Here is a 9,030-nt window from a genome sequence, read left to right as displayed (position 1 = left end):
CGTAGTCTCTAATGTACAGTCTCTATGTACAGTCTCTATGTACAGACTCTAATGTACAGTCTCTATGTACACTCTCTAATGTACAGTCTCTATGTACACTCTCTAATGTACAGTCTCTATGCACAGTCTCTAATGTAGTCTCTAATGTACAGTCTCTAATGTACAGTCTCTAATGTACAGTCTCTATGTACACTCTCTAATGTACAGTCTCTAATGCAGGGGTCATCAACCCCCGGTCCCCGGCCCACTACCAGGCCGGTGGCCCTTCTGCAGGTGGGCCGCGGGTGCGAGCGGTTGCAAGACACATGCTGGGCTACTGGCATGAGAGCGCTGGGTGGATGGAAGAAGCGAGCGGGCGGGCAAGCAGAGATGATATCATCTCTCTCCGCCCCCTCTGCATCACCGCTCTTCCGCCCTCAAAGCCAGCCTGTCGGAGGTGCAGCGGGGAGCAGAGAGATGACATCATCTCATACTGCCTGCCCCGCATCACCGCTCTCCCCTGGCTGCTCGGTGTGTGAAAACGTAGGATTCCTTATTCAGCGGCGCAGATTGCCTGCCCCCCAGACAGCTGATCAGGGATGGCAGAAGGGTGGAGCCGGAGACTGAGAGCCGAAGGAGTCCCAGACCCTCCCTCTGCCAGATGAGACCAGTTGCAGCATGAGGAGAGAGACACCCTGCAACATCCAGAGGGGCGATCCCACAGAGATGTGACGTCATCAGTGACAGGTGAGCTGTGTGTGGGAGTACAGGTGAGGTGTGCTGGGACTTGTAGTTCACCCCCTCAGCTGTCTGCCTGACATACCACAAGGGGCGCTCCACTCACTCCGCATCTGGTGACAGGCAACGTGGCAGGTGGCAATGCACATCTTGTGGCAGGCAGTGGGGCAGGTGATGTGGCAAGTGACATTCCGCTTCTGGTGACAGGCAGCGTGGCAAGTGACTATGCACATCTAGCAGCAGGTGACAGTGGTAAGTGACACACTCAGGGCTCCCGCTGATTCTACAGTATGGCGAGTTGAACTATTTCATTTATTACAGCAATGTAATAATAGAAATAATACGCTTCAATCACCCCGACACCATATCAAGCATGGTGCCATGATTATTGAATCACTAACACCAGCCATTGCCCGTGAAAAATCTTGACCCTCCCTCCCCCCCGGTCCTTGGCACAATTTTCATCCACACAGCCGGTCCCCGGTGCCAAAAAGGTTGGGGACCACTGCTCTAATGTACAGCTCCAACTTCCTTCTTCCTCCAGCACACATTTGCTTGTTCCAGCTACTGTAATTGTGAAGTTGAAGTAAAATGATAGATAGTTTTCAATTTTTTTTACAAATAAATGTGTAAAAAGTGTGACGTGCATTTGTATTCAGCGCACTTTACACCATAGCTCCCAACTGTCCCTGATTCCGAGGGACTGTCCCTGATTGGGACAAATTGATACCCAACACGTCACGCTTCAAAGTTGCGCCCCGCTCGTGGAATGGCGACAGACTTTTACCCTTAAAAATCTCCATAGGCGACATTTAAAAAATTCTACAGGTTGCATGTTTTGAGCTACAGAGGTGGTCTAGGGCTAAAATTATTGCTCTCGCTCTACCGATCACGACGATACCTCACATGTGGTTACGTATGCGCTTGCTTCTGCACTTGAGCTCGACGTGGCGGGGAGCGTTTAAAAAAATGTTTTTCCTATTTATTTTACCTTTTATTTTAAAATTTTACACTGTTTTTTTTTTATTATTTAATTGTGTCACTTATTCCCAATACAAGGAATGTAAACATCCTTTGTAACAGAAAAAAAGCATGAGAGGGCCTCTTAAATATTAGATCTGGGGTCAAAAAGACCTGACATCTCATATTTACACTAAAATGCAATAAAAATAAATAAAAACATAAAAAATAAAAGTAATTTGAAAAACGATTACAGTTAGCCATCTTCAGGCCCTGCCAGCCCTCCTAGCTGCAGCTGTCGCTTTCCACTACTCCTTCCACCAGCCTCCACACTCTTTCACTCCAGCTCTTCCACCCGACAACTCCTCCGCAGCTGGGCTGACCCTGGGCATTTAAGGAGGCCTGCCCCCTGCCAATCCAGTCTGGGGATTGGTCAGGGCTCCCTAAACATCCCAACTGGCTCCACCTCCCCTCCCACCTCTCTTTCCAGAAAGCAATAGAATCCTCTGGATAGAAAAGGGATGTCCTGATGACACCACCTGTGAGTCACCCAGCCCTACCCTGAGCCACTCCCAGCCCAAAATGAAAACAAACAGGCCTAGCGACCAGCTTGCCCAGCTTAAATTTACCTACTCTCTCTAGCACACTACTAGAGGTTGCTACAATCTGAAAATGGAAAGAGTATGGCACAACTGCAAACCTACCAAGACATGGCCGTCCACCTAAACTGACCAGGCCGGGCAAGGAGAGCATTCGTCAGAGAAGCAGCCAAGAGGGTCCATGGTGACTCTGGAGGAGCTGCAGAGATCCACAGCTCAGGTGGGAGAATCTGTCCACAGGACAACTATTAGTCATCTCTCCACAAATCTGCCCTTTATGGAAGAGTGACAAGAAGAAAGACATGACTATGGTATTAAATATGTCTTGTTAACTGCTATACCAAAACCCCACCCTTCCCATAGTGACCACAACGCACAAAATTTGAGTTAAATTGGCCACAGCAGCCTTTTTAGTAAACAAAATATAAATAACCAAAAATTATCAGATCAATAACATGAAGAACCAGACCAGGCAGTTTATTGAAGAAAAAGAGCCACAAGGTCCTAATAGGCAAAAACCCAGGGTGGTACCTGCTTGGCACCTCACAGGCCTCCAGCCACAAAACTATCAACTCGGAGACAACTAGTGGGTACACATCCACCAACTGGGAGCCGTACCTCAGACGGGTCCTTACACCATACCTTTTGTGTCCATATGAACCTAAAAAGGACCTTGCACCCCGCCAATCGCTACATCTGGCTAAACCAACCCCCAATTCACTAACCAGCCAACAGCCCACCAAATGTAGGGTGGGAAGTTGCTCCATATTGGTGCTCCGACTGCAGACCCTCCCCTTCCGGTCTCCTGACCAATTCTGCTCCACCCAGCTCAAACCGTGCCCCATCCAGCCTGCCACCAACCTATCCTACAGCATCCCTCTGATAATCATGCCCCTTTTAACCCCTGTCATGCTGGCCCTACGTCTATTGCTTTTTTGCTTTTACTCCGGGCCAGGGGCGGACTGACCATTCGGGCACTTGGGCACTGCCCGAGGGCCCCATGCCACTAAGGGGCCCCATCAGGGTTGCCAGCCTCAATAAAACCAGAGACAGTATGTAAAAATTGTGTTTTTTTAAAAATCCCAATATTATATCTGCCCCGCCTTTCCAGTACCTTTTCAGTGTGTATGTGTATTCTGTGTGTGTATATTGTGTGTCTGTGTGTGTATACTGTATGTGTGTGTGTGTGTGTGTGTGTGTGTGTGTGTGTATGTGTGTGTATTCTGTGTGTGTATATTGTGTGTCTGTGTGTATACTGTATGTGTGTGTGTGTGTGTGTGTATACTGTGTGGCCCCATAATCTATTGCCTGGGGGCCCCCTAATCTCCTATTGCCTAGGGACCCATAATCTTCTCCTATTGCCCAGGGGCAACATAATCTCCTATTGCCCGGGGGCCCCGTGAGTTGTCAGTCCTCCCCTGCTCCGGGCCTCTCTTTGTTGAAAGAAAGCCATAAGAAGTCCTGTTTGCAGTTAGTGAGAAGCCATGTGGGGGACACAGAAAACATGTGGAAGAAGGTGATCTGGTCAGATGAGACCAAAATTAAACTTTTTGGCCTAAAAGCAAAATGCTATGTGTGGTGGAAAACTAACACTGCACATCACCCTGAACACACCACTTTTCTTCAGCAGGGACACGGAAGCTGGTCAGAGTTGATGGGAAGATGGATGGAGTCAAATACAGGACAATCTTAGAAGAAGACCTGTTAGAGTCTACAAAAGACTTGAGACCGGGGCGGAGGTTCACCTTCCAGCAGGACAACGTCCCAAAACACACAGCCAGAGCTACAATGGAATGGTTTAGATAAAAGCATATTCATGTGTTAGAATGGCCCAGTCACAGTCCAGACCTAAATCCAGTTGAGAATCTGTGGCAACACTTGAAAATTGCTGATCACAGATGCTCTCCATCCAATCTGGCCGAGCTTGAGATATTTTCGAAGAACGGGCAAAAATGTCCCTCTCTAGATGGGCAAAGCTGGTAGAGACATCCCCAAAAAGACTTGCGGCTGTAATTGCAGCGAAAGGAGGTTCTACAAAGTATTGCAAATGTACCCCCCACACATTTATTTGTAAAAAAATGTTGAAAACCATTTATGATTTTCCTTCCACTTCACAATTATGTGCCACCTTTGTGTTGGTCCATCACATAAAATCCCAATAAAATAAATTTACGTTTTTGGTTGTGACATGACAAAGTGTGGAAAATTTCAAGGGGTGTGAATACTTTTTCAAGGCACTGTACTTGATTCATGAACACCATTGTATTTTAGTTGATTGAATTATGAAGTAGCGTCCTCTTAGTTAGGCTGCTAGGTACATTTAGTGTAGCGCGCCCCCTTAGGAGCCACAAATGAACTGGGATCTTCCACTCCTGCACAGCCTGGCATACCAAATCTTTACAGTCACAAAGAGTCAGAAAACAGTCCGCAACTTTGGGTTTTTTGGGGGTTCCCACTTGACTTCAGAAAAACTTCAGGGACATTCTTCCTATATACAGCCTATAAGTGCAGCTCCAACTTCCTTCTTCCTCCACTTGCTTGTTCCAGCTATGTCACTCTGTGTTGATCAGACAGGCCCCAGTCAGATTTAGCAATAGCCCATTGCAAGCAGAAACTCGCAGCCCCTTTAAGTGCCCCTTTAAGTGTAGTCACAGATCCTAGCACCACCTCTTCAGGCCCTGCCAGACTCCCTGACTGCAGCTGCCCCTTACACTAGCCCTCCAGGCTAGCTCTCAAGCTCCTGTGTGTTGTAGAAGGAACCTTCCAGCACGTGAGCCCAGGCCCAAGGACACCCTCCTAGACTAGGGGGCACCCCTGAGCGCCACCCACAGCCTCCTCAGCACTACATCTCCATCTTCCATCCGACTCCCTACTGGCATTATGACTATATATTTTTCAGCATGCGGACAAATTGCTAGCGATTTGAAGTAAAAGGAGTTGGGACTTTAAATGAAGCGCATGGTTTGCAAGACAAGACAAGATGGTGGATAAATAAGCGATTTAGTAATTCATATACAAAACAATGGTATCAAACAGTATCCCATTAACACTTGACAAAATATCTAGAATGAATAGTGACACTGATAAACAGTGAACAACATACAGACTATGATATCAAATAGCAAGATAGGTAGAACAAGTAATAAATATGGTACAGATATCGTTGCTTGGTACAATCAAGGGACCACCAGTGTCAAATCAGGTAAACAATTATTGCTCGATCATGCCTGCCCGATCTTGGACCTCAAAAATCCTGTTAAAGGAGCGATTCCTATGTTGTCCAATGAAATTGGTGAATATAAGATGGCTGGTATCTCGACGCGTTTCGTGGTTCAATACCACTCATCAGGAGCAGACAAGTCGTGTTTCTAAAGTTAAAATGATATAATGAGTCATCATGGTTAAAGGGTACACCAGGGGCAGATACTAGTGGTGGAAGGGCAGGAGTGGTAAGCCATCCAAGAAGACTGCAACCGGGAGCTGGGGCGGGCGCCCCCGCCGCAGCGACAAACAGAGGCACCCATCGAGGATACACAGGACCACGAGGCACCCTAGAGGAAAGATGGCAAATTAAAATGTGAAGTGTGTGCGAGTATGTGGATGAGAAGAAGGTGTATTTGGGAGGAAGAGTGCCTGGTAGAATAATAAGGGGTGTAAACAGGGGTGTGAAAGCCAAAAGATTTATCCACCATCTTTTGTTGTCTTGCAAACCATGTGCTTCATTTAAAGTCCCAACTCCTTTTCCTTCAAATCGCTAGCAATTTGCCCCCTTTTTTCTCCCTACTGGTATTGTCCATTTCTATTTACGAGGTAAGCTCTGCCCTCTTCCAGACCACTGCTGGGGATTTGGCCAATGTCTCATAAATATTCATGGCAGTCCCTCGTTACTCCCATCCTCTAGTTCTAGACGATTCTACAATCTTCCAGACCAGGAGGAGGTGCCAGAGAAATCTGCCAGATGAGTCATCCAGCCCTGACTCACTGAACCCTGACCCAGGTTCCACAGCTCAGACTTAGCCCTGAGCTAAACTAGAATTTACCAATCCTAACCACTAATGCAGCTTACACACGACTGGACTTTTCGAAGGACTAGGTCCGACGGTCTTCCTGACGGACTTTCTGCGGAGTTCCGATGGACTTTCCGAATGAACGGACTTGGCCACACACAATCTCACCAAAGTCCGATGGATTCGTACGTGATGATGTACGACCGGACTAGAATAAGGAAATTCATAGCCAGTAGCCAATAGCTGGCCTAGCATCGGTTTTTGCCCATCGGACTAGCATGCACACGAGCGGATTTCTCATTAGGAACTGGGTCCGGCAGAGTTCCGGAGAAAAAATTTGAAACATGTTCTATTTCTAAAGTCCATCAGATTTTTGGACAGCAAAGGTCCGATGGAGCCCACACACGATGGAATTGTTCGACGGATTCATTCCGTCGGACCTGTGCTGTCAAAAAGTCTGGTCGCGTGTACGTGGCATAATGCCCCATACACATGATCGGACTTTTCACCAACAAAACCGTGGATTTTTGTTCGAAGGTTGTTGGCTCAAACTTGTCTTGCATACACACAAATGTTGGCCAACAATTACGAAAGTGGGAACGTGGTGACGTACAAGAGGTACAACGAGCCGAGGAATAAGGAAGTTCAATAGCCAGTGCGGCTCCTTCTGCTTGATTCCGAGCATGCGTGGCACTTTTTTGCGCAACGGACTTTCTGACAACAGAGTTTTGCTGGTGGAAAGTTTGAGAACCTGCTAGCAAACATTTGTTGGTGGAAAGTCCGACAGCAAATGTCCGATGGAATGTACACATGGTCCAACTTTCCGACAACAAGCTCACATCCAACATTTCCCGTTGGAAAATCTGCCGTGTCTAGAACACTACTTCTAGCACACACTAAAGGGTGCTACATTCATTTTTGGCTTCATTGTACTGAGTGGAGCAGTAATTGACTGTTTATGTCTAGTCAGGGTTTACTAGGCTGGGTGTTTGATTTTTCCCACTTGTCTTTGGAAGAAGCTTCCAGAATTTAGGGCAGGGAGCTCCAGACGACCAGTAGGAATATTTATCATGCCCCGGCCAATGGGTGGCAGACAGCTCCAAGGACATCGTGAGTAAAGACATTGTTGAGGACTTGGGTATGTTTGTGCTAGAAGAGATCTAAGTGCCAGAATTTGCTACATGGACTGGGGCTGTTCTGATAGAGTCTTAGATATAATGGCAATCCCATTATTGCTATCGACTGTTTTGAAGTATCCCATGCCCTACCCTCTCACCTGTATCCCATGCCCTACCCTCTCACCTGTATGAGGGTAGGGCATGAGATGAAAGGGTAGGGCATGGGCCTGTATCCCATGCCCTACCCTCTCACCTCTCACAAGCAATAAATCTTAAAAAGACATCCCCTGGACCAGGGCCACATTAGCATTATGGTTGCCCTCAAAAGTTGTATGTGTAAACTAAAGCACCCCCCCAACATCAGATGTCAAAAGCCCCCCACCATCAGAAGTCAAGAGTCACAGTGTACCCGCCTTACCTTGTGCTGCTGTCGGGAAGAAGATGGGGGCCGAGCTGAAAAGCAAAAAGTGAAGGGTGTGGAAGAGGACCACAGGAAGGCTGGAGTCAGCTGCCGGAGTCTGAAGAATGCTGAGACCAGGGGAGGTGGGGTGGAGAGAGGAGCAGGATCTGTAGGAGGAGTTCTGTCCTGTCTGCTGCCGACTGCTGAGATGGAGGGGGGGGGGGCAGAGACGAGCCTCTCTCCGTGATTGCACAGAGAAGTGCAGGATCTGGCAAAGGATTTCTGTCCTCCTCTCTGCTGCCGACTGCTGATACAAGGTTGCAGGAGCTGCAGGAGAGGTAGGAAGGCCACATGAAATGGCCTGGTGGGCCAGATTCGGCCTGTAGACCCTGTGTTTGACACATGTACCCTAGACTGTGGTTTTGGAGCTGGTGTGGGTGGACTGGTGCTTGTAGTGGTCATCTTTTAGGGAAAAAACACAATCAATACCAATGGCCCATACAAGGGTAGCACTGCAATGAGATTACAAGGTGGAAACAGAAGTGATTGATACTTTACCATTGTAAGTTACAATTAGACATGTGCAATTAGTTTAGTTCCGAATTTGTTATTCGTCAAAATTCGTTATATTCGTTAATTCGTAAACATACGAATGAACAAAGTTTTACTAAAAATTCGAACGAACAACAAATTATCGAAAAGAACAAATATGGAAAACCAACGAAAATATAAATTAGAAACAGCAAAAATACGAAAGAATGACAATCCGAAAAAATGAAAACATAGAAACAACGAAAAAACAAAAACATAGAAACGATGAAAATACCGAACAAACATTCAAAATAACAGAAATCAAAATGAACGAAAAATTCTGCTGATCGAGAATCCGAAAGAACGAATTCGTTAGTTCTGAAATATTTCTGGACGTTGGCCAATAAGCTTGTCCCTTCCCCTGAAGAGGTTGTCCCTTCCCCCAATGAGCTTGTTTCTTATTCCCTTTGTGTGTTTTTCTGTGTTAGGCTGCAGTGCGTTCCATCCAGAGTCCAGATAGGGTGTGGTTGGGTCGGTGGCACTGTTTTGGTGGATTTGTGATTTAAGTTTTAACTTGTGAGAGAGAAATTCTTTGGTTTCTTAAACATATAATAGCATACACACTGCGTAAAATTACGAATTATGCTCCGATTACGAATCTACGAAAACAATGTTACGAAAGTACGAATAAATGAGGC

Source organism: Lithobates pipiens, unplaced genomic scaffold (assembly GCF_037356315.1).
Source record: "Lithobates pipiens isolate NorthernLeopardFrog02 unplaced genomic scaffold, aLitPip1_a1.2 Scaffold_30, whole genome shotgun sequence".
NCBI classification, from domain to species: Eukaryota; Metazoa; Chordata; class Amphibia; order Anura; family Ranidae; genus Lithobates; species Lithobates pipiens.
Note: the sequence above shows the minus strand (reverse complement) of the source record.